The 26,110-nt window shown below is 35.5% G+C and overlaps 1 protein-coding gene and 1 pseudogene across 23 annotated transcripts in view; one reads left to right on the forward strand and one right to left on the reverse strand.

Moving 5' to 3' along the window:
• The window catches only part of ADGRL3 (adhesion G protein-coupled receptor L3), an 856,301-nt gene that overhangs the window by 108,042 nt on the left and 722,149 nt on the right, over positions 1-26,110 (forward strand). The window lies entirely within an intron of this gene.
• On the reverse strand, positions 5,619-8,112 carry LOC144283031 (large ribosomal subunit protein eL28 pseudogene; annotated as a pseudogene).

The raw sequence follows: 26,110 nt of genomic DNA on the forward strand, positions 1-26,110 counted from the left end.
TGGAGATAAGATTGTTAAAAAAACTAGTGTTCTTATCAATTTAAAGCCATATGCCTTGCATAAACCATTTGCGGGAATAATTTAAAGTTCTTCCTTCTTTGAAACAACAGATTTTGCAAATGATTTTTTCAACTACTTTAAGTCTATAATAAATAAGATACGGTTTTGTTATAATACTACAATTGTGAATATCTTCCTTGGAAGAATGTTTTAGTCTACATTTGGGCTTTTAGCAGTAAAAGATATATACTAGAATTTCTGCATTATCCTGTTATTACAGAACTTATGTAGTGACTTGCACCTCTTCTAAGGAGAGTTTCAGTTTGAAGTACCAAAAACTACATTACATATGTATTGTTAAATGGAGTACAGTATGAACGAGGCTTCTGTTTTCATAAATATAGGTAGTCGATGTAGGAAACACTAGAGTTGGTATGCTCTGGGGCAAACTCTTTCTAAATTATTAGCTTGTATTTACTTTTAGTGACTCTTGAGGAAATGTGGATTCATTCTTACTAGGTTTTCTAATTTTTAAAGAGCAGTAGGGCATCTAGGTTTCCATGTGGTCTTCACTAGTTTTTAAATGTTGCCTATATTTCAAACTTTTTTCCCCTATTATTATCTAATAATAATGATTCATAGAAAGAAGAGATAGGCGGTATCTTTCCATAAAGCCTTTTGTTTTTCTAGCTCTCAGATTAGCCTGGGTATAAAAACATTGAGACTTGATTACTGTAAAATAATATGTACACCTCTTAAGTGTTCTCTTCAATCATTTTTTATAGTTATGTACAACTGTGTAGCCACCACCTAAAACAACATTTAGAATATTCTTATCACTCCAGAAAGTTCCCTGAGTGCTCCTTCCCAGTCAATTCTCCATACTGCCCTTGTGCAACCATTTTCTAGAGCTATTTGAAAGGGCAAAGAAATTCTGGTTTTACAGCAGATGAAGCCCAAAGGCTACAACAACCATTGGCAATCTCTATTAAAGAAGATAAAATGAACTCCTTCTTCTAGTCGAGTGAAGGAGGAAAGGAAATGCTTACTCTGTGCTCATAACCACTACATATCCAGTATTGAATCCCTTTGTACTAAAAATCTGCAGTTTCTCAAACATCATTTTCTAGACGCAGGGACTGAGACTCATCGTGAAAAGGCAACTTGCAACAATGTCAAATAGTGGGGAAGGTGAGAATGAAAAACCAGAATCATGGAATTAAAGATTATTTTACTACTGCAATAAGCCTGGAAATATACTTTTTGAAAATTAATATAATGATGAAAAATGATTATATATTATAAGATTACCATGTGATGATGACAACATCTAAGCTGTCTTGATCATTTATTAATTGGCTAACATCATTCTGAGATATTGTTTCCAACCTACATTCAAACATATGAGGTAATACTGTCATTTATATTTCACAGAGCAGGAAACTAGAGATTAGAGGTATTAAGTAACTTGCACAAATTCATGTATCAGATGAATTTTGTAACTGGAATTTAAACAAGGGTCTTTAACTTAAACGACTGTGTTTTTAGGAGCACCTGGGTGACTCATTCGGTTGAACATCCCATTCTTGGTTTCAGCTCAGGTCATGAATTTGGAGGCCTGGGATCAGGCCCGCATCCGGCTCCATGCTTGGCATAGAGTTTGAGAGTCTTTCTCCCTCCCTTGACCTCGCCCTCTGCTCCTCCACCAACCATGCACGCATGGTGTTTCTCTCTCTCCCTCTCTCGAATAAATAAGTAAAATTAAAAAAAAAAAGCCTATGCTTTTTATAAAACTATTTTACTTGTTTTGTGTTTTAATGTTACTGATTTTTATCTTGACAAAACTATTCTCGATAAGTTATACTGTGACAAATAAGTTCATGAATTCTAGATATTCGTGATATGGACTATGAAAGAATGCAAACAATATTGGTGTTTCCAAAAGGATAGAAACAATGTGGATGAAATATTTGTAATAAACATAATATTTTAAAAAATTACTTATTTTTTTTTTACTTAAGAGAGCAATGAAAGAAAACGGGGATACAGAGGGAGAGGCAGTAGCAGACTTGCTACTGAGAAGGGAGCCCGATGTGGGTCTCAATCCCAAGACCCTGGGATCATGACCAGAGCTGAAGGCAGATGCTTAATCAACTGAGCCATCCAAGTACCCCTACATATAATATTTTTTTTAAAAATTTAGACTACAATTAAGGTATATAACATGTTGTACTGAAAAGCGAATTCTATTGTCCAGACACTGGATGATTAGCAATTTAATATTTTGTCCCATTGGTTGGGACAAATTAATCACTCTTCTGTTTCATTCACGGATCAATTGGGAATTAAGGTCAAACTGTAACTTTTAGAATCATCAAGTCTAATTTAAAGAATGTAGCTTCGATGGAAAAGCAAGATTTCTGACTCCATCCCCTGAAATAGCCTCACCTACCTATTTGTGGAGAGAGAAGCTGGAGAATCTAGATCTCCTTGAAGAAAGCAAGCATAAGACTTGTTCTAATGAATTTGTAGTGAGAAGAAAAAGATACTTATGGGCATGCAGATCTGTGAAAAAAAACAAAAACAAAAACAAAACAGGAAAGGGCCCAGAGAAAGGGAAAAGACTCTGGCATTATGAACTCAGCTCTGATTGACTCTGATTCACTGAATACTAGCCTTGTGCCAATTTTTCTACTCCTTTGAGGGGGGAACAAATACGAGATTGAAGGAACAGGGTCTCCTGCTCTCCTGACACTGCTCCTAAGTGTGAAAGATTGTGATAGAACAACAGCACTGCCCAGGAAGGTGTTGTGAGTGGAAGCAGAGAGAAGGGGGCACATCTGTGTTCATTGCTGCTCATGGCTTTCATATACCTTGACGTATCATTATGAGTGACCTTCAGGTGTTTGTGTATTTATATTCTAGAGTTCTTAAGACTTCCATAGGGGACACTTAACTATGCTTAACTTATTTATTCACTTAAGACTGCTGCTAGTGTGTTAATTTACCCTTGCAGCATAACTGCATTTGAGATTCACAATAAAATAAAAACCATTAGTGAAGGTATCAGTCAGTAATAAAAATAAGGTCTGCAAAACTTGTACTTTAATTAAAAATGGAGGCTATTGAAAATGAGAGATTAATGGAGTCATAAAGTAGAAAAATTAAAATGCATATGTAAAACCAAATGGAATAATAGTTCTGAAGGTTTGCCGTGTCTTAAAAGGGTCTCTGAAACCTTCCTCTCCTCATTAAATTACAATTCTGAAGGTCATGAAGCCAAGGAGGAGAAATTTGCCCAATCAACATTATCGAGTTGATGATAAGAGTATTACAGTTTACTGTCTTATTTAAAAAGATAATATAATGGAAAACAATACTATTTTGACTTTCTATTTTATGTTTCTTTTCTTTATAATAAAGTAAAATATTCTTCATTTATACTTTGCTGCATATGTTGACAAAAGCATACTCCTTTAAGTTATGTGGCTCCAAAGTAAATTTTATTTATTATTATTATTATTTTTTTTGCCAAAGTAAATTTTAAAAGATCAGGAATTTATTTTGAGTCATGAAAATGTAAAGCTTTAAATGTTGCTCATTTTTAAAAAAAATATTTTATTTATTTGACAGAGAGAGAGAGAGAGAGAGCGAGCGCACTCACCCAAGTGCATGAGCAGGGGGAAGGGGCAGAGGGTGAGGGAGAAGCAGGTTCCTCACTGAGCAAGGAGCCCAGTGTGGGATCCCAGGACCCTGGGATCGATCATGACCTGAGCTGAAAGCAGACACTTCACCCACTGAGCCACCCAGGCTCCCCCTGTAATGTTGCTCATTTCTAATTCATTTTCCAGAGAGGAGAAAATGTGGAGGAAGAACGAACTCATATCTGTCCATTACTTTTCTGGAAACCTATTTGAATTCAGTAAATTAAGAGACAGTGTGATCTACTATGTGGTTGAGTATCTTAGGTCACATCTCATACCCTAATTTGGCTCTGCCACAGTTTCATAGTGAGGATTTTTTGTATCTACAGATTAAAATACATAAGAATCCCCACTGGGGTTTGTTACTATCATCTTATGTACTCATTGTCTATATGTGAAAATTAGCAAGACACTTGCTTCCACCATAATACTTCCATATTGCTATGTAGCAAGGACCATTTCTCATACTTAAAAATCTCGTCCTTATGTGCACAACTTTCTTAATAAATCATGTGTACATAGCAGTGTCTTTAGATAAAAATAACAACCTCATGCCTTTTTAGAGAGGTTAGAAGGAAAAGGAGGTAGATTGCTGGTAAATTCATTAGTTCATAGTATTGCTTTTTAGGTATTTTTGCCAATGGGCCTATAATAAATAGATGGCCATTCTCCACAGAAATTTCTCTACCACAGTCTTCCACCTCCCAAAATGAAAGATACGACTTGGTTGTCCCATAAATCATCTTTCCAAGAAAGCAAGCTGTTCTTGCAATATGATGGCAGATGGAGCAGCTTTTTACCAGTGGGGGGTTTTGTTCTCTCCTGCCAAGGATATTGAAGAAAGAAGGAATTATGCTAATTTATCTGTTTTTCTCCTTTGCAAGCAATTTTACATATATCAAGAACTCATTTTGGGATCTGAGTTATTATTTTTTGGCACTTGGCACAAATTGTCTGCTGAATGTATATATACTGTTTAACCTTTAAACATTAGATATGAATGCAATATACTGTTAAAGGGTCTTCTGCTTGTCAAATTTCAATAAGTCATGGGAAGGTTAAGATCTAGAAAACATTCCAGGTAGTCTCACTGCCCAGTTTCTAAGATCATGTGCAGATTATGAGAGCTCTTAGAAAAATAGAGACTTTCCTTCTCCTGGATAAAACCTAATAAATGGAAATATATAAAATGGACCAGCTCTTATTCTAATTAAACATTCAAAGATTATTTATTAAATGACCAGGTTTATAGAAGAATAGAGTGCTTAGGCTCTTGGCAAACTATACCTACAGTATTGGCTTCTGATATATGAACAAATAGTTTTGCTGTCTCTCCTGACTTTATACAATGGCTGCTTAAATGAAGAATCTGCTTTCCCCTGTGAAGAATACCGATTTTCCATTCTTTGCCAAGGGCATGGGTTATTCCAGGGTGTAGTCAAGTGACCAATCCATTGGGACATATAATTATATCCTCCACTTTGGTGCCTTCAAAGAGAATATCTTGTGAGAATTATTAGTTTTCTCAAGCCGTCACACATGTATTGAAATTGCAAGATCAAATCCAAAATCCTTTGAGCTTTTTTGGAATGAAGATAGCATGTGAAAATGATGAGCATCCTCATTACAATTACTACTTTCTAAGAAACCCTTTTTCCATGCCCTCTAAGATCAGCTTATTTTTTTTTTTTTTAGAGTTCCTTTGTTCCCTTTTCTTTCATCTGCTGCTTTTTACTTGTCCCACTTCAGGGGAAGATAATTGAATCACCTCAGGCTGAGTGCTTGTGGACCCTACAAATTTAATGCCTCTAAATAAATTATGCATGTTCTACAGGAGTTAGAAAGAGTGGAATGGGTATATTCTGGTCTAGGTTGTGACTTCAGATGAATAGTTAATGTCTTAGATGTCTTGTATTATTCTGATAGAGAAGGGAAAAAGGATATCCGGATCTTAAGCAAGGACATTCTACTTGTGCCAAATTTCGACTTTAGGTATCTCTTCTGCTTTGTGAGCTTCTTATTCTGACTGCTGAATGATGCTGACAAAAAACAAAAACAAAAAAACTCATAAAGCAACCTACAATTTGTAGGGTGTAATTCTGGATAATATGAGCTATTTGCAGTTATGAGTGAAAGTTTGAACCCAATAAAGATTTGTTTCTTGCTTGTATCCAGTGCATGTCAGGTGATTTGCTTGGACACTTCTCTAAATCATGATTTGTAGACCCAGGTTGTTTCCATTTTGTTATTATTCTTTCCAGAATATATGGCTTTTAATGTGGTGGTAGTTCAAAAAGAGCTAGAAGACCAGAGCTATATTTTGAGGGCCTGCCCACATTTATTAGTGTGTTGAATGAACTCCATTACCTCTGCCCATAGTTAGTGCTCCTATTAACTCATTTAACAATATCTATGCTTTTGCCTTCAGAGCAACTTTCAAATCATGTCATACACACCTAGATACTTTAGATGTCTTAGTGTTCATAAAACATTATTAAAATTTTAGAAAGAGAAGAAGTAAGTAGAAGGAATGACACTATCAGACTTCAAGATTTACTATAAAGATACAGTAATTAAGACGGTATGGTATTGGTGAAAGAATAGACAATTTTTTTGTTAAAAGAAAATGGAAGAGGAAAGAGTCCAGAAGTAGACCCTCACAAATATAATCAACTCATAGTCCACAGAGGAGCCAAAGGAATTTAGTGAAGAAAAGAGTCTTTTCAACAAATGGTATTGCAACAACTGGATATCCATGTGTAAAACATATGAAGCTAGAAACACTAAATCTTTCACAAAAAATTAACTCAATAAATAGATAAAAGACATAATGTATAGCTCAAAACTATAAAACTCCTAGAAGACAACATTGGATAAAGTTTAGGTGAACTTGAGTTTTAGTGAAGACTTTTTTTTGCAACAGGTGAGACACAGTCTATGAAAGAAAATAAATGGGACTTCATTAAAATTAAACATTTTTGCTCTGTGAAAGGCATTGTTAAGGAAAATGAAAAGTCATAACACCTATCTGATAAAAGACGGATATTTAGTGTATACGAAGGATTCATAAGAAGAACAACAATGCCCTTAAAAAGTGGGCAAAGGATCTGATCAGATAACTTACTAAGGAAGGAATGCAAATATCAAAGATGCATATGAAAATATGCACAGCACCATTGATAACTAGAAAAGAGTAAATTAAAACAACGAGATACCACTGCACACTTACCTGAATGACTAAAACTTAAAACACAGACACCAGCCAATGTTGCCAAGTATATGGAGCAATAGACACTCTCATTGCTGATGAGAATGCATGATGATGCAACTACTTTGGAAGACATGTGTGGCAGTTTTTGTTTCTGTTTTTAAGGTGTTTATTCTTTTAAAAGTTTTATTTATTTATTTTTAATAATCTCTACACCCAACCTGGGGCTCAGACTCACGATCCGAAGATCAAGAATTGTATGCTCTTCCAACTAAGCCAGTCAGGTGCCCCAGGATGGCAGGTTTTTTTTTTTTTTTAATAATCTTACATATGATTTAGCAATCATGCTCTTTGGTATTTATCCAAATGTTGAAAACATATGCAATCTGCACATGAAGGTTTATAGAAGCTTCATTCATAATTGCCAGATCTTGGAAGATGTCCTTCAATAGGTACATGGATAAACAAACTGTGGTATGTCCAGACAAAGGCATATTATTTACAGATAAAAACAAAGGAACTATTGGTATTAAAAGACCTGGAGGAGTGTTACATGCATATTCTTTTTTTTTTTTAACATGCATATTCCTGGTGAAGAAGCTAGTCTGATTCCATACTATAATTCCAACTATGTGACCGACCTACCTACCTACCTACCTTCCTTCCTTCCTTCCTTCCTTCCTTCCTTCCTTCCTTCCTTCCTTCCTCCCTCCCTCCCTCCCTCCCTCCCTCCCTCCATCCCTCCCTGGTGGTTGACATCTTTATTGCCTTGGAGGTGGGGGCAGGTGTTCAGAAGCTCTTGGTGTGGCAGGAGCTTCTTCCTTTTCACCATCACAGGCTTCTGGCTCCTCAGAATGGCACTGGCTCTGCAAATGGCAGCCATGCATAGATCTGGATGGTACTTGTTCTTGCAGATCATGTGTCTGATTCTGTGAAGGCTAGCCCAGAAATTCTTGTTAATGGTGGTCCACTCATAGGGGGTGGCAGGTTTTCACTGGCCAGATCTTCTCATGCCTACCACTGTACCTTTGCTTTCTGGCCTGAAGCTCCGCACCATAGTCTTGCAGCGAATTAGCCCATCGTAGGGAAGGAATTATGAGCCTTCAGGTTCCTGGGTTTGGTGCTGTATGTCTGCTTGTTCATCTTGATCAGGAAGCTGGAGCAGTTGCACAAGACCATCCATTGTAGGTGGGTGACCATGGCAGCAGCTCTTCTCACTACAGTGGCTGGAGAAAGAAAGAGTCCAAATATGTGGAATTTTTGGAAAGGGAAAACTTGAGAGATAGGAAGAAGATGAGTGGTTGCCAGGGACTTATGAGAATGAGAGAAAGATGGACAGTTGGAATACCAGACAGATTTTAGAGCAGTGAAACTATCTGGTAGTACACTAATATTGAGGTATGTCCCCATAAACTTGTTAAAAACTGTAGAATGAACAGTATGCAGAATGAACCCTAATGTGAACTATGGCCTCTAGTTAATAATTAACATTTGCTCATTAACTATAACAAATATATCCCACTAATACAAGATGTACTAATAGGGGAAACTGCCTGTGTTTGGGGGGATGGGGTGAAATAGTTATAAGGGAACTCTGTACTTTCTGCTCAAAATTTTTTATAACCCTGAAACTTTCCTATAAATAAGTGAATTATTTAAACAATTTAAACACATCAGTTATTTCTCCTTATTGTAGCAGATGAACCTGTCTTTTTCTTTATTGAGTAAGAACACACCTAGCAGATTTCTGAGTGTGTCCATCTTTTGCCTTGTAGTAATCTTTTGGGCACTTTACCTTCCCCACTTGCTGGAGGTGAGGACTTTCTCAGTGGAAATTTAGCTCCTTGTTAGCTCCTTGGAAAATATTAATTTTGCAGCAGATTCCAGCAGTTTATTCAAGCCCAGTGGTTCTCAACGGGGCGGGGCAGGGCGGGGGGTAGTTTTGCTTTCCAGAACACATTTGACAATGTCTGGAAACATTCTTTGTTGTTATCATTGAGGTGAGAGATAGTCAATGTGTACTCTTGGAACCTATGAGAAGAGGTCAAGGATGATGCTAACATTTTGTAATGCATAGGAGAGCCTCCCGCAGCAAAGAAATATCCATTCCCAAATGTCAATAGTACGATAGTTAAATTCTGCTTAGCCTCCCCGTTTTTCACGCTTTGTTGGAAATGGAATGTATTATCTAATCATCTTCATCACTCATTAATTCAGTCATTGGATACTTATGAGGTAACTGCTGCAATAAGAACTTGTAATAAATGTTTTTAAGTGCAAATACATACATGGGAGCTTGATCCAACCTGGGGTATCAGGAAACTCTACCTAAGGAAGAGATCTTTAAGCTGAGATTTGAAGGGTAAGGGATAGTGAAAGTTATTAGGCCTGGGGAAGGGAGTGGAGGGAAGAGTGTGCAAAGCAGAGCTAACACTTTCTGAGACTGGTAAGGATCAAGTCTGTCTTCTCAAGAGGAGGAACTGCTCAGTTATTACCTGAGATAATTCACAGGTGCCTTGTCCCACATCCTTACTTCTGATTTGATATCTGGTCCATGGTTGACTATGGATAGTATTTGATTCCTTACCCCAATTCCAAGACGCAGAATTAATAACTGTGCTTTATAGGTCACCCCATGCCATCCACAGGAGTTGGGTGAAAGGTCTGATGTACAACCTAAACTAGCCACAAATTCCCTTGTGGGGAACCTTGCGATCTTAGGCAAGGGCTCTGTATAAAGCCCTCTTCCATGACATTAGGGACTATGCCTCCAAAGACAGTGTTCAAAGTGTAGTTCAATCATGATAACTACTGAGTAATGTGTGTCATTGTTCAATCACTACATTGTAAGCTTGAAACTAATATAATACTGTATATTAGCTGTAATGGATTTAAAATTAAATAAAGATTAATAAATGAAAAGTAATTCAATATATGCCTTAAAAAAGGTATTATTCAAGTAATCCCAAAGGAGGTCTACAGAAGCAAGGAACCAGGATGGGCTTGGTCTTAAGTCTTGGCTTTCTCTTTCTTTCTCTTACCGGCAACTTCTGGATATCATGAAAGAAGACTAGGAACCAAGAGACATAGCAGGAGCCATACTTGATTGGCTTGTATGGGGCTTTGACGGCTGTTTTGTCAAGTGGCCATAGTACCATTTTCAGATCATGACTGCTGTTTTGTCAAATGCCATAGAACCATTTTCGGATCCTTCTCAGTCTTAGTAATGAGTTCTCAAGATGGCATCACTTGTAAGTTAAATGTTAAATGAACTTAGAGAATAAGTTTGTCTCATTTCTCCCCATTTTGCAGATGTGTATCACGTATAAAAATACAGCTCTGAAGTCTCGTACTTTAGTCTCTCATTTGTAGGTCTTTATTGAGAGCATCTACTGTGTGCCAGAACTGATGTGCTGGGACGTAACTGTAAATGAAAATTTATCTCTGCTCTCGTGAAATTTAATTCTATTTGGTTGGGGGGATAGGCTATGAAAGAATTATAAATAACTTATAGAATAGAACAATTTCCGATAGTGCTAAGTACAATTTAGGTGGTACAAGTAAAGAAATACAAAGCAATCAGGGAATGCTCACTGAGGCTCCATTAAGGGGTAAGATTTGGGATGAGACCCAAATGACAAGAAAGAGGAAGCCTCTTGAAGAACTGGGGGAATAGCAGATGCAAGAGCCTTCAAACAAATCTGCCTTATTTCAAAGACAGAAAAGGCCAATTCAGTTGGCATTTAGTATGGCAGGCCAAGTGGGATAAAATGTAAATTTAGAAGATATGGTAGGTCTGAATTATGTAGGGTCTTAAAATGCCACAGTAAGAAATTTAGATTTTTCTTCTACTTGTAAATCAGTTTAGATAGTTATAAGAAGGAAGAATGATAGATCTCATTTACCTTGTAAAAGATCATTCTGGTTACTAGACAAATAATGAACTGGGGGTGAGTTGGGAATACAGGTAAAAAGGCAGGAGACCAGTTACAATGCTTTTGTACTTTTCCAGGTGAAAGATAATGATAAGTTTCTAGAATTGTAGTAGTGAACTATAACAAAAGTGGTTTGATTTAGGAAATAATTTTGAATTGTTTCATTCAGTTCTGTGTTATTTTCATATCTTTAGAACTGTTTGCCTTGGGATTTAAAATATTTGAGTACATTTTTTGGGGAAAACATATCAAGTGTCTGGTAAATAATGTGGTGCCCCCACCTTGCCCCTTCCCCTCCATCCTTTTGAAATATGAAAAGGGAAGTAGACAGTTTTAGGCCACTTTTCTAATGCCTCTTACTCAAGATGAATTTTGTTAAAGATAATTAATAGCTAAATTCCTGATAATACAAAAAAAATTGTAAATTGATTTGTTTTTACATTTTTTTAAAGATTTTATTTATTTATTCATGAGAGAGAGAGAGAGAGAGAGAGAGGCAGAGATACAGGCAGAGGAGAAGCAGACTCCATGCAGGGAGCCCGACGTGGGACTCGATCCCGGGTCCCCAGGATCGCAACCTGGGCCTAATGCAGCGCTAAACCAACCGCTAAGCTACCTGGGCTGCCCCTTTAAATTTTTTTTCTTAAGGCTTTGAACTTTTAAGCTTCCACTCAGATTTGACTTTTGGGAGTATTTTATTACCTGAAAAGGTATAAAAGTAAACCCTGAAACTTAGAGAAATGATAGCACTGTTGACTTCTAAATTCCCGACAGCTCTGAAAACTATGGTCACTTCGGTAATGTGATGGTTTTGTTATCAACTGTGAGGCTGGAACTGCAACGTATGTTTTTTACTACTATCTCAGCTGCTGGTACCGCTAAAGAAGTAGCAATTATTTTAACTTTTTAAAATATATAGCAGATTTGTAGTGGAACCATTTGCAACTACCCTAGTAGATTGGAGGCACTTTTGACCCAAAGATTAATAGGAACCTTGCAAAGGCTTTTGCCATGTCATTATTCAAAGAGCGGTTAGAGTACATTCATTATGTACTGCCAGGATCCTTAAGGGGTTTATAGGAGGGCTGGAAATGGATCTCTCTACATCAAAAGCTATTAACTTGTTTTTTTTTTTTCTTCTTGCATAAGGGAGACATTAGTAGGCTTTTCTTTATGCACTGGGTTTGGTGCTTTTTTCAAGGGCATAGTAAGTATGAATTGTGAAATGTGAATGCATATATGGGGAGAGCAAAGTAGCTTGTTTCCCAGTTATATTTTTTGATTGGAGAAAGAAAGGCAAAGTGAAGATTGCAGCTTCTCTCTTTGTAGATAGAGCATCCAGGGGCTGTATCAGCCTTCCAGCCTGTCACACTAACAGTTTTAATAGCAAAATATCTTCTGAAAATCTTTTTTACTCTTCTCCACTCTGATGTAAAAACTCAGAGAGCTATTATTTTTGTGCATTATGAAAGATAATAAATAGGATATTATTGAAAATAAAGGTTTTTTTTTTTAATTCAATCTACTTAGCTTTTTTCAAATTCATTCTACTTAGCTTAGAAGATTGTTACAAGCAACATGAGACAATGAGACTCAAGGCACAGATTTTAGCTCTGGTTTTGCTAATGGACCAAACTTAGGGTTTGAGAACTGCAATTACCAGCAGTCAAAGAGCCATAGTATTTGCATTGCCTCTATGTCAAGATTGTTTAGAGGGTCAAAGGAGGTAATGCTTGGAGAAGTTTGTGACTCATGAAGTAGTGTCACATCATTACAGTTCTCATGATTTGAGTCATCACTATTTTTCAGAAGAATTCACTACACACACACTGCTGTAGCCTTGTCACTGTTCTGTGGAGTTAGCTCATGCTAGTTCACAGAATGACAAAGACGCTCTGAATAGTCTTCAGGTAAGTGTCATCAGGGACCGTCATCAGGATAATAGCTTCTTACCACCCAAAACACTACATCTACAATTGCAGTGTACACCATACTTTTGCCCAGTTACAACAGTTCTAAGATTTTGCAAATATGAAAACTTAACCTCAGTTAAATTTTCTATGTTTTTTTTTCCTTGGCAAATTTAATATCCAGAGAATTTAAAATATTTTAAATAGGATTATTATGTCAACAGTCACAATGCTAGTGAAATCTCATATTTATTTAGCAATTATTAGTTATCAGATATTTTGTAAATTCTGTAAATGAATTCTCTAATTCTTATAGCACTCTTGCATATTATGCCCATTTTAGTTAAAAGAAAATGAAAACTTGAGGGATATTGAATAACTTGTCCAGGTGACAACTGATAACTGGTGTAATTAAAAACCTGGCTGCCTGATTTTAAAATAAGCCCCGAAATACTACCCTATACTTCCTTTCCAGGGCTATTTTTTGGTGAGAACAATGTAAACAAAATTTTAATTGAAATATGGCATTTTTGGAAACTCAAAAAACACCAGTCAAGGAACATACAATCTTTCACTTTTGTTTCATTATGGGGAAAGAAAATTTTGGTTTTCTACAACCACTTGGAAAAAAAATCACTGAGTAATTTGAGAAAAATCTGCACATCAGTAGTACTTTCTGTGTATATGTCTGAGATATTTAAATTTTTTCTTTACCTTTTATTCTATTCAGAATCTTGGGTATATTTACATGTTTATACTTAGAGAGCTGAGAAAAGTATCTGAACATCTGACTAATTCTTGAAAATTGACTAAGTGCTAAAATACGTCTATGTGCTTTGGAGAATTGTTTCTCCTCTACTATACACTGAATCTGGTCACTCTCCTCTTCAGTTCATGTGTTAAAACCCTAATCTCAGTGTGATTGCTTTTGGAGGCAGGATCTGTGAAGAAGTAATAAAGGTTAATGAGGTCATAAGTGTGGGGCCCTAGTCCAGTAGGGCATCTCTCCATAGGAAGTGAGAGAGAGGAACTCCTGGGTGACTCAGTGGTTGAGCATCTGCCTTTGGCTCAGGGCATGATCCCAGGATCCGGGATCGAGTCCCACATCAGGCTCTCTGCATGGAGCCTGCTTCTCCCTCTGCCTATATCTCTGCTTCTCTCTCTGCGTCTCTCTCTGAATAAATAATAAAATCTAAAAAAAAAAAAAAAAAAAAAAAGAAGTGAGAGAGACATCAGAGCTGTCTTCTCCATGTGAAGATACAGTGAGAAGGCAGCTGTTTGTAAGCCAGGAACTAAATTCCAGGCTCTGGAATTTTGAAAAATAGATTTCTGTTTAAGCCACTGTGTGGTATTTTATGGCAGCCCAAGACGCATTTTTTGATATACTAATATAACTAAGGATAGTAGGAACAAATAGAACTAGTAGTAAGTTACTAGTAATAGTTTTACACGCACACGCGCACACACACACCTAGAGAAAGGGAGATTGATATGAAGGAAGAGGCTCAAAAGCTGGAGGGTCAGGTAAGAGTTGATGCTGCAGTCTTGAGACTGAAGGCTGTTTACTCAGGTAGAATTTCAGTGTTGCAGCCTTGAGGTCGAATTCTTGATTCCTTGTGAAACCTTGGTCTTTGCTCTATGGGCCTTCAATTTATTGGATGAAGCTCTCTCATATTTGTGAGGGGTAATCTGCTTTAATAAAGTCAACAGATTGTAAACGTTAATCACGTCTAAAAAAAAAACCCAACACATCTTTAGAGTACATTTGGAATAGTGTTTGGCCAAGCAGTTGATCATTATAGTATTATAGTGCACCAAGATAACATAAAATTAACCATTATGCTGCTGTAACAAATTACTACAAAGTTAATGGCTTAAAATAATGCAAACTTACTACCTTATATTCTGGAGATCAGAAGTCTAAAATGGTTCTTGCTGGCCTCAAGCCAAGATACTGTCAGGACTGAGCTCCTTTTGGAGGTTCTATGAGAAAAATCCATTTCCTGTGTTTTTCTTTTTTTTTTTTAAGATTTTATTTATGAGAGAGAGAGAGAGAGAGAGAGGCAGAGGGAGAAGCAGGCCCCATGCAGGGAGCCTGATGTGGGACTCGATCCCCAGTCCCCAGGATCACACCCTAGGCTGAAGGCGACGCTAAACTGCTGAGCCACCCAAGCTGCCCTCTTTTTCAGTTTCTAGAGTCTGTCTACATGCCTTGGCTCATGGTTTGATTCCCCTGTCTTCAAAACTAAGTTCTTCTTTTACCACCTTTTCCTAGTTCCCTCTTCTTCCCTCTTCTTCCTTTTATAAGGGCTCTTGTGATTGCACTAGTCCACTTTAGATGATCCTGCTAAACTCCTCATGTAAAGATCTGCAGATTAGCATCCTTAAATCCATTGGCAACCTTAATTTCCCTTTGCCATGTAACATAAGATACTCACAAGTTCTGGGGTTTAGAATGTGGACATCTTGGACGGGGGACAGATTCTTCTGCCTACCTCATTAACGGATCTTTGTGGTCAAAGAAGCATATGGTAATTGTTGTGATGAGACCTGTAAGTGAAACCCCTTGAGTTGGCAGCCCAGCTACTTCCTATTAACCAAGCTCCTGCGATAAGTGACTTCATTTTGCCCAGGTTCTCCTCTGTAGTTTGAACTAATAGTTTTGAGAAGATTGAGTTGGTACTTGTAAAGCACCTAGAAGAGTGGCTAGCACGTATCAAGGAATCTGCTCATTTGCCTGTTACTTTTTGATTACAAATTTCAATTGCAGTTGTTTAAGAGAATTAAAAGTAATGTAAATTAGTTAGAGGGAAGAAGATAGATCTAATAACGATCAGTTAGTTCCACAGCTTTTCTTTAAGATTTTGTGCAACCTGGGATAACTCACTTTGTCTATTTTGTGTAATCTTGGAGTTTGCAAACACTGTGACATATTCTATATATACACACATGTACCTACTAAATAAGAGATACTTCAGGCCTGGAAAGGGCATGAAAGCATCGCCAGAAAGGTTAATGAATTTATTAAAATAATAGTGTTTGAAGGAGGGGTTGATTGTATCCCAACTTTCTCCTGATTTGAAGGAGGAGGTTGGAGTTTTAGAAAAAGACATAGTAAGGTAGGCTTATTATTTTTAAGAATATTTAGCCCTATAATTAAACCTTAAATTGTCTCAGTAGAAAATCAGAAGCAAAACCAGGTTAGTTATAAAATCAGCCTCTGACATAGATTTGTGTTTGTATTTTTATTGTTGGAAATGAGAAGTAATCTGCCAAATATTTCACGTGTTAAGACCTGGCAGTTCAACAGGCAAATATAATATAGAAGCAGCATAGATCATCTATATTCTTTATATTGAATTTGGAAATATTTATAGGACACTTTGGTGTGCATTTTTTAGATTGAAGATTTTTGATAGCAATGGCCACATATTAAACATCTTTGCATTTTTATGTCTTAGCTCTCACAATTCCTGTTTGTGACAAATACTGTGAATTTAGTACTTACATTGTCATGCTAGGGAGAAGCTAAGTTTTAACCAAGCACCTGGGTAATGTAATCCATTAAATCATACATGAAATAGAATGTTAAGCTTCAAAAAATAACCTTATTATCATAATTATAGTAGAGTTTTTATTGTGAGGTTTTCTGACTTTACAGATGATTTTACTGAATGCATTCCTTAAAAATAGTGTATACTAAATTTGTAACAGATTTTGTAGTGTTATTTTTATTTATGTTGTAGTGCAATATTTGGATGTTAACATATGCTCCTATACTAAGGCAGAAATACTATTGAAATGTGAGCAGAATAAACTTTTTAGTAGCTCAATAGAAAATATCACTTTGAAAGTTGAATGTGAATTCTCATATTCTTTACTGGCTTTTCTCCTTTTCACTTTTTTTTTTTTTTTTTTAACAGATACTTTAGCATGTTCCAATCTAATTCTAGGTGTGAAGGATAAGTTAAAACGAAAAAGATTCTGCCCATATGTATCTTATATTATCGCCTTTTTCTCTTTTTGCCAACATAGTTCTTTGTCTTACCTGGTAATTTTAGGTAGTATTCTTTTGCTAATAGATATGTGAAATGAATTAGAGAAGTAAAACTATATTTAATAAATTACTTATGTAAAAAGTTAATTTTGAACTGCTGGAAGAGAAAGGGACAGAAAGTGGAAAAAATGTATTGATCGCTTACTTATTGCAGAGAATTTTGTCCCTTTAGGAATGTTAGAACCTATTACATTGAAAAGTGTATCTTCCTTATAGGAAATTAAGAAAAAGTGTAACTTCCATATAGGAATAAGAACTGTGACCTAGAAAGTTAAATAGTTTGCTTATTGTTGTACAAGTGAGGAGAAAGCAGGTTTATTACAAGTGTTTTATTCCAATATAAATACTCTTAACCCAAATGAAACCTGACATCCTTGTTTGTAGGTTATTCTCTTGAGTGAGATGTCTTTGGTGTTTCTATGCTGTTAGTATGTACTGTTGTAAGAGGAATTTGAAGACTCTTTGGCCACATTGTATGCATTATCACACAGAAGGTGTCCTGTAATATCATAACCATTATAACCTATTGGAATCCACACAGAAGTAATAAAACAGACTCATTTATCTGCATCTCAGTGAGAATTGTAGGAAGTCTATAATTTGTATATAGGTTTCTTTAATTGATTAATTAATTAATTCATTTATTCATGAGAGATACTGAGAGAGGCAGATACACAGCAGAGGGAGGGAGAAGCAGGCTCCATGCAGGGAACCCAGTGTGGTACTCGATCCTGGGACTCGGGGATCACACCCTAAGCTGAAGGCAGACGCTCAACCGCTGAGCCACCCAGGTGTCCCTGTATATAGGTTTCAAATGAGTACTTAAATATTTGAGAATAGTATAGGAAAATAAATACTTATTACTTGTTTGTTACAGAAAAATAGATCCTCCGTAAACTGTTTCTTTTCAAGAAATTTAATTTTTAATCTCTATAAACATGAAATCATTTTATGTAGTTACAATTTACTTGTGACCTTTTTCCTTAATTATCGTGGAGGAAAATTTTCCTAAATTTACATGGAAATTTTTTGTCATCGTTAGAAAACGTATATTTTGTTAATCTAAAAATGGTACACATGTAATAAGATCTTAAATAAGCATTCTTTTTTTTTTTTTGAGTAGTAACCATTTGCTATGCCTTGGGTTTAAGAGTATGAATTTGCCCATCTTTTTTAGTAAGGAGCTAAATTTTTGGTGATACATTCACTTTGTTTAAATGTTGTCTGAGACACACAAGGAGATATCTGGCCATCTGCTATGTTTTGTTAGATATTTTCAAGAAAGTATTTATAATAATAACTGTTTAACATATTATAAAATTATTATAAAAGAAATCAAGAACAACTTAGGTAGCAAAATAATGTTACTTCTAGTAGTAGCTAAAATTACTTACGTGGCAAAATCCATGAACTTTTTCCACTAGATTTTATTTAGAAGAATTTAAATTTAATTAAGAATTGTTTTGGCAGTGTTATTGATATCCAGCTAGCCAACTATTCCGGCTTAAAAGTGTAATTAAAAAAAAAAAAAAGGAATTCCAAAGTTGCTATTAGAATATATCTACCCAGAGAATTGTGTGAGTATTGTTATTGTCCAATGATGGCATTTTTTGCCAAACTCCTTTCATATTTTATACAGTAAGATCTAAATTTAAACATGAATTTAAATTTATATGAGTCCAAACTTTGGAAAATACATAAAACAGGAAGTTGAAGCAATAAGATGAAAAAGCATGTAATGCTTTCTTTGCACTAATGGTTATCCACACTAAACAGAAAGCTATATAGGTAAAGTAGCATATTTTGGTAAGCACAAGACTAGTAAGCCATCTAACAGCAAAATTTTGCAATGAAATCTAATATAATTTGAAGGGTTTTGCTTTCTTTATGAGGTTAATGGGGGACAGAACTGTCAGTATCAAAATTTGCCACTGAACAATTTCATTTTTGCTTTGAAGATAAAGAGAGTAGTATTAAGAGAAAGAATACCAGTTTATATTATGAGTTTAAGGATGGTGAACAGGTAATTATACTGAAAAAACTAGAGTTGAGTTTGAAATTTTTAAATTTCCTTTCTTTTGGGGAGCTTGTGCCCTAATGCTTTGGGGTAAATTTTTAACACAGTGTGTGTTAAGATTGAACCATGTAAGTCTCATTGATGTTAATGGGAATCTCTGGACCAAATCTGCTCATGCTGTGCTGAAAATGCACCCCCTAACGTTTGAGTAGTTTTTGGCTTTCATAGATGCTAAAATAAAGTTATTATTGTCCACAGTATATATATATGTTTAGATAGTTGTAAGCATATTTATTTGATACAGGGTTATGTGAATTGTTACATAGAGCACAAATCTAATACACTACCTCTTAATATTGAAAATAGTGGTGTTCGGTGAACTAAACTATTATGTTTTACTTCAAACAAGACAGAGATGCTGTGCTTTATTTTGACTTCCATTTTACTCCTTGCTATGATTCTGAAAAGAAGTCACTGCGGCACAAAGTGAGAGCACCCAATGGATTTGTTAATGTAATGCCATATGTTATGAATATTCTTAGAGCTTCCCTGTTTTTCTCCATTGTCCTTATTTTTAAACTAAGTACATCCAACTCTTCAAAAACATTCTCTCTAGCATAAGCTACACATTGAGTTTTACTAATCTTTTTTCTTCATTTTGCTGGTGGAGGCAAAGAACACAAATACATCTTGCGAAGCGTGCTCCTCGCTTATTTTCTTTTTCTGTTTTAATGCAAGTACATGTTTTCTCATTCAAGGGCTTTTTTATTGTGTCTTTTTAAATGTTGGATTTAGAGAAGTTCAAACTTACTGTAAAGCTATTTTGTCAGATATTGGCTGCATTATATATTGTTTTTGGATAGTATTATTGAGTTTTAGACCCTGATGACTATATAAACAGCCAATCAAAAACATTTTTTTGATCATTTAAGAATGATGATAGAACATTTCTTGTTTCGTGCTTTCCAATTAGCAAGACCCTTACTTCTGATTAGTAAGAAACATACTAAATTTTGCTGTATTTATTAGTGCTTTTGGCCTCTCTTTTTACTACGGGGGTCTCCTTTGGTTTGGTCTATTACACTGTTGAAATCTGCTGGTTCTCTTCCTGCCTTATTGTGTACTGTTCATAGTCCTTCAAGCTGAAAATTGATCTCCAGTCAACAGGGTGAAGTGATTCGACCTGCTTCCTGATCAGTCCCGCTCTGATGATATGAATGAAATTCATAGTGGGGGACTTGATTACTATCTCTGTTAGGACTGATCTGGTTGAAAGGGCTGTCAAGCTGCCTGAAATTTGGGTGCTTTGGATGTTTGCCATAGAGAATTCTTTGCTCACCAAAAGAGTTAAATAGAGCAGAGACGAAGGACTGGTGTGTATGGATTTATCTTTCCCCGCCTTGCTTCTAAACAACTAGAGGACAGGATACAAATTTAAAAGCTATACCCCTTAGCATTTATGTAAAGTAGCTCCTTTTGCTCGTCTTCCTGTTGTGGTTTCAAATAACTTTATAAAATAAAGCAAGTTATGTTCTTGAAAAGAAGACACCTGTTGAGCTGGCTAATGGAAACTCAACTCTTCAACTGTATGGTATCATTGCTTGTACCTAGTCTTGAAAGCTGATAGTAATGCCAGAGTGTTCCTTCCTGTAGGGATCAAACCATCCTTTGTTTGAAATGAAAAGTCAGTCTTTTCATGTTTCACTGAGCCTTTACTTTTTCTTTTCTTTCTTTCTCTTTCTCTTCTGATTTGTTTTAAATGTAGACATTTGATTTTTTTCCCTGATTTCTATAAAAGAGGATATATGTTCAATGAAAAGCCAATACAGAAAGTTCTAGAAAAGAATAAAATCACTTGATATATCTACAAAAATGAGTTTTGTTAAAATGTAGGTCACTATTCTTCCAGATATCACTGTGCACATATATTGAATTGATGGTGTTCTGTAAATTGCTTTTCTTTTCTCAGCAGTATGTCATAACCATTTTCTAAGACACTATACATGGGTCTGTGTTCCCTTTATGGCTGTGCAAGATTCAGATATTTAACCGATTTTCTAATGGTAAGCACACAGAGGTGTTTACAGTTTTCTATTATCATAAACAAGGTAGAAGAATACTTATGTCTTATTCATTGTTTTACATCAGGTGATAGCTGTTGAAGCTGTCTGTGCACATAGGGATGTCTTGTCAGGTTAGAGATGCATTTAAGAAATATTCAGTAGAGATGAGCCTCCTTTTAGGGCATGGAATCAACAAGATATAAATTGGGGTCACTTTTGGCACATTTCATGTCTTAGCTTCTCTTTGGCACCTGTTGGCAGTCTTTCATCAGTGTTATTTAGTGGAAACTGACTATTCCACTACTACATGTTCTCACAATTTGAGGTTGATTAAAGTTTTCACTTTTATTTCTAAATTCCAAGGAGATAAACAGTATGAGGTTGGCATGGGTCAAGGGTTCCTAATTTTCTAATCAGTTAGGTTCAAGGAGGACTATCGCCTGAGCACTTGGCAAGAACAATGGTGATAGTATGTGTGTGGGCTTTCTAAAGAGAGGGAGTGATGATGGAGAGAATACTTCTGCATATATTTTTGTGCTTGTCTGATTATAATTTTGCAATAAATACCTATAAGTAAAATTTCAATATAAAAAGTGCAGATTGTAAATTTTAACATATCCCGCCAATATGGTTATTGGAAAAGTTATTCCAGTAGACACACTCCTTCTAGCCTGAAATGATTATCCCAACAGTAAGTGGTGGTCAGTCTTTAAACTTTGAACCTGTATCATAACCAGAAAAATGTTTCCATAAAATTTATTTAAAAGGGAAGTTAGAAATGTTTTATGGATACTTCCCAGGGTTTTTTCTTCCTATTTGTTTTAAATTTATATATATGTTTATGTTTGAGAGTGAGAGAGAGAGAGAGAGAACAAGCAGAGGGAGAGGGAGAAGCAGGCTCCCCACGGAGCAGGTACCCTGGTGTGGGGATCAGTCCCAGGACCCTAGTATCATGACCTGAGCTGAAGGCAGACGCTTAACTGACTGAACCACCCAAGAACCCCTTGTTTAAGTTTTTGTTAGTTCCTTGTTAAAAAATAAGTTCTAGGCCTATCATGGGGCTTGAACTCAAGAGGCCAAGATCAAGAGTTCCGTGCTCTACCAACTGAGCCAGCCAGCTTCCTCTATTTAAATTTTCATAGATTAATTTTTCTCTAGTCACTTTGGCTCAATTTATAAGAATTTCTTCTCAATATTTGGATTATTAACACTTTGTCTATCATTGATTATAAACTATTGCCACTTAGACCTTCTCTCTTGCTTATGATGGTTCTCCTATACAGACATTACAATTTTTTATGTAACTCATTATTAAAGATTGTGAAATTTTAGGTTTGAGGGCTATGCATTCTAATAGGCCAACTTGACTGTAAAGAAGTACTTAATATTGCTAGCTATAAACTGCAAGTAAATATACAAAAATGTATATAAATTGCTCACAGAGTTTAGTCATTTTTCTAACTTGAAAGCACATAATTCCAAATCAGTCTTTTCTAATTTGGAGAACAGAAACATGAGCTTTAAGTTTCTTTCATGACACTGTTAATAAAAAGGTGGGCATGTTCACTCTTCTATGGGAGTGGGGCAGCGCTCTTAGAAAATATAGTTTTGTTTCATCTACTGTAAAAGAAGGCAGTTGGAACTGTAATTTCTACAACTGCATATTGAACATCTATAATTTATCAGGCTATTGACATGTGCTTTTTATTTATTTATCCTTTCAGCCATATGAGGTATGTATTGTCTGTTTCTTATGTATGGAGAACCTGAGGTTCAGAGAAATTACTAAACTTTCTTACCATTATGCTGTTAGCATGTGATAGAACTGAAATGTGAATTTAGTTCTGTCGAAATTGAAAATCTGTCATTTCCCTGATTATATCATATATTTATATTAAAGTGATATAGACCCAGTGCTCTGTAAACTTGGTTTTTAATTGGGAAGAGGATGTATTTAATGGGTATTTGCCATCCAGGCCAGTGATTCTTAAACAGAATGGTATCACCCCTGGAGCATTTGAAAACATGCAAGAACATTTTCATTTGTCACATTGACTGGAAGTTGCCCCTGGCATTTAGTGATCAGGACACGGGAATGTTAAAATATTTTGCAATGCCTACTTGAGGCTCCTGGAACAAATAATTTTCTCCCATATTTGCCATTGGTGCCCCTAATGAGAGACACTGTTTTTCCTTGTGATGTATATGAGGGTAGAGGACATTTCTTCTTACTGTGTTATACTACTGCTTAGTAAAATGTATAATACCTTTCGTTTTTAGTCTCTCATTTCATGTACTGAAAACTTTCTAGAATCATAGCCACAAATAGGAGTGGACATACTAATTGGGGCAGTAGCTTTTATCACCATTTACCATCTAACCAAGAGTTTCAATACTAGGCATATTTGTTTGCTAAGAGACTGTCCAAAGCTTTCATGGTGTTACAGATTGTACATCATAATCTTCTCCTATGATCTGATTTTTTTTTCTGTCAGAATATTTCTCAGATTGCTTTCTTCCTCTCACTTATATTCTGCTAACAAGTGAACTACCGAAAGAACCCTGCTTTATGCTCTTTTCTGAGGATAGGGCTACTCTCTCAGGGCTTATTCCTTTCTCCCATTTTTTTAAATCTCTGTAGTTCTAACCTACTTTTTATTATTCAGTTCAGGTATATATTCTCCTCCTGGAAGCCTTCCCTGTAGCCAGAGGTGTAGGGGTAAGTGTTCTTCCTCTGCAATTTCAGAACACCCAGTTCATTTTGCTTTTAAGGCATTTATCAGTGTATTATATTTCAGTTTTCTGTTCTTGTTTCCCTTCTAGTCTGTAAGCTTCCTAAAGTTAAGGGACTGTGTTTATTTCAGTGGATAAAAAATTATAGAGTCCTTTCCTTATAATTGGAATCTAATGAATGTTTGGACCATTCTTGATGAATATATAACAAGGTAAAAGCAATTTTGGAGCAAGCTGTCCTTGTACCAGTTCTAACTATCCAAACATTGGATTGGATCTTGGCATTCTGTTCACTGGAATGAACTGTGGAAAATAGCAGTATATATCTTACATATTTATATAGCTTTAAATCCACTATGGATTTCTAAATCTGTCATCAAGTTTGGCAGTGGACATATTTTTTTGGCTTAATAAGGCTACATTTTTGGTAAAATTTACTCTCTACAAAGGCTTCATTCTCTCCCCCAAAATCATTTGCTTTGAATAAGCAATTTAATCAAAGTAGAAGATAATCAAATATACTTTGCAAGTAAAGTAGGAATAGGAATTAACACCCATGAATAGGAGTGAACACTTGGATATTTAGTAGTGACTTCTATTTCTGTTTTGTACTATCATCATAATTGACTTAACAACAAACAGAACCAGGTGTTGTATGTAAGTGATGAATCACAAAATTCTACACCTGAAACTACTATTACACTGTATATTAATTACCTGGAATTTAAATAAAAACTTAGAAGGAAGAAAAGAGAAAACAAACTATATATTGATTAAACCTCAAAAAGAAAAGCTTTAGTGGGCCTATGCCACATTACGAATGCAAATAGTTAAAATTCAAAAGTATAAGAAATCCCTGACAAATGGAATTTTTGGTTAATTAAGTATTCTGATTAAAGGAGCTTTAAATTTATGGAGTGTGAACTAGTTACCTCAATTTTTCATTTGTATTACAAATATTTCTAAAATGCTTTAGCACATTAATTTTTAAATAGGGCATTATAGAAATCATATATCCTCCTTGATATGAGATCTTATACTGCCTCAGGATCATTTTTTGAACTATGGAGTTCTAATTATAATTGTGGGTTATGAATGAAATTATGTGACATATCTCCTGAGTCCAGGACCTACTCTGGGTAACAGTATTTTAAGAATAATAATTTAAAATGTGTTTTCTTGTGATTTCTCTCTTTAAAAAGAGTATACAATAAACATAGGGTTTAAATTCTTTGGGGTTTGTTGATAATTAAGGTTTTAATATGTCTGTGAAATATAAGCTCTTTTGCTGATCAATGCTAATGACCAAAATGAACTACGGAACATTAGTTGAAAGAAGTAAATGGTTAGAGATTGATAGAAGAACTGAAAATATCACTTAAATTAGTGAAGTGCTCTTTGCTGTTATGATATATTCTGAGCTTGCTTTTAGCTTGTTTTATAAATAAACATATACACTCCTATGATAGTAAGGAAAATTGAATTATTCCACAATTTTATTAAAATATTCTACTTTTTATATCATTAATTTTAATTGAAAAATGACTAAATCTCCATAAACTAAGCCTCCATGAAAATAAAGCTGTCACCTTACATTTTGTGGATTTTTTTCCTTGAAAAACCCCCACAATTATATGTTAGATCAAGGTTAAAGAATTTATTGTCTTTGATGGCTCTGACAATTAGGTTGCTGGCACGGTGAAAATCCGTATTCCATTAATGGTGAACTTCTCACCTATGTGATAAATGGTATACTCTACAAAGAAGTAAAATGATGAGATTTATTTCCTCTGTTGTGGGGAGATGAGGCAAGGTGCATATGGCTGTCTTGACTTAAAAAGCTGTCTCCTTACCATAAACTGCTGATAGAAATGGCTTATTTGAGTTGAAGTCCTAAGCACATGAAAAATATTTATTGAAACTGTTTTATTTCCTTTGGACTTTTTGGAAATGAAAAAGAATACATTGGGAAATTTTATTTTTTAATTTATTTTTAAAAATTTTATTTATTTATTCATGAGAGACACAGAGCGAGAGAGAGAGAAAGAGAGAGAGAGGCAGAGACACAGGCAGAGGGAGAAGCAGGCTCCATGCAAGGATCCCGATGTGAGACTTGATCCCAGGACTCCGGGATCATGCCCTGAACCGAAGACAGATGCTCAACCGCTGAGTCACCCAGGCATCCCACTTTGAGAAATTTTAACTTTGGTGTAAACATACTGATATTGCTGACAGAACTCCTTCTTTGTGATAAATTAGCTGTGTTATATAAAGCTTTACCACATAGCACTGTAATGACTCAGGAGACAAGATTTGAACTCTGGAACTTTTCAATCCTTATAATTATGAATTAATGGGATTCTACTTTTTCAGTGTTCTGTTGTTCAAGGTACAGGTAAAACATCACAAAATATATAGTATGATCTCCTGGAAAAATACTAAATTAGAAGCTACCTCAATTTTGTTCACTTATATGGTGTTTA

The sequence above is a fragment of the Canis aureus genome, chromosome 14 (genome assembly GCF_053574225.1).
Source record: "Canis aureus isolate CA01 chromosome 14, VMU_Caureus_v.1.0, whole genome shotgun sequence".
Classification (NCBI taxonomy): Eukaryota; Metazoa; Chordata; class Mammalia; order Carnivora; family Canidae; genus Canis; species Canis aureus.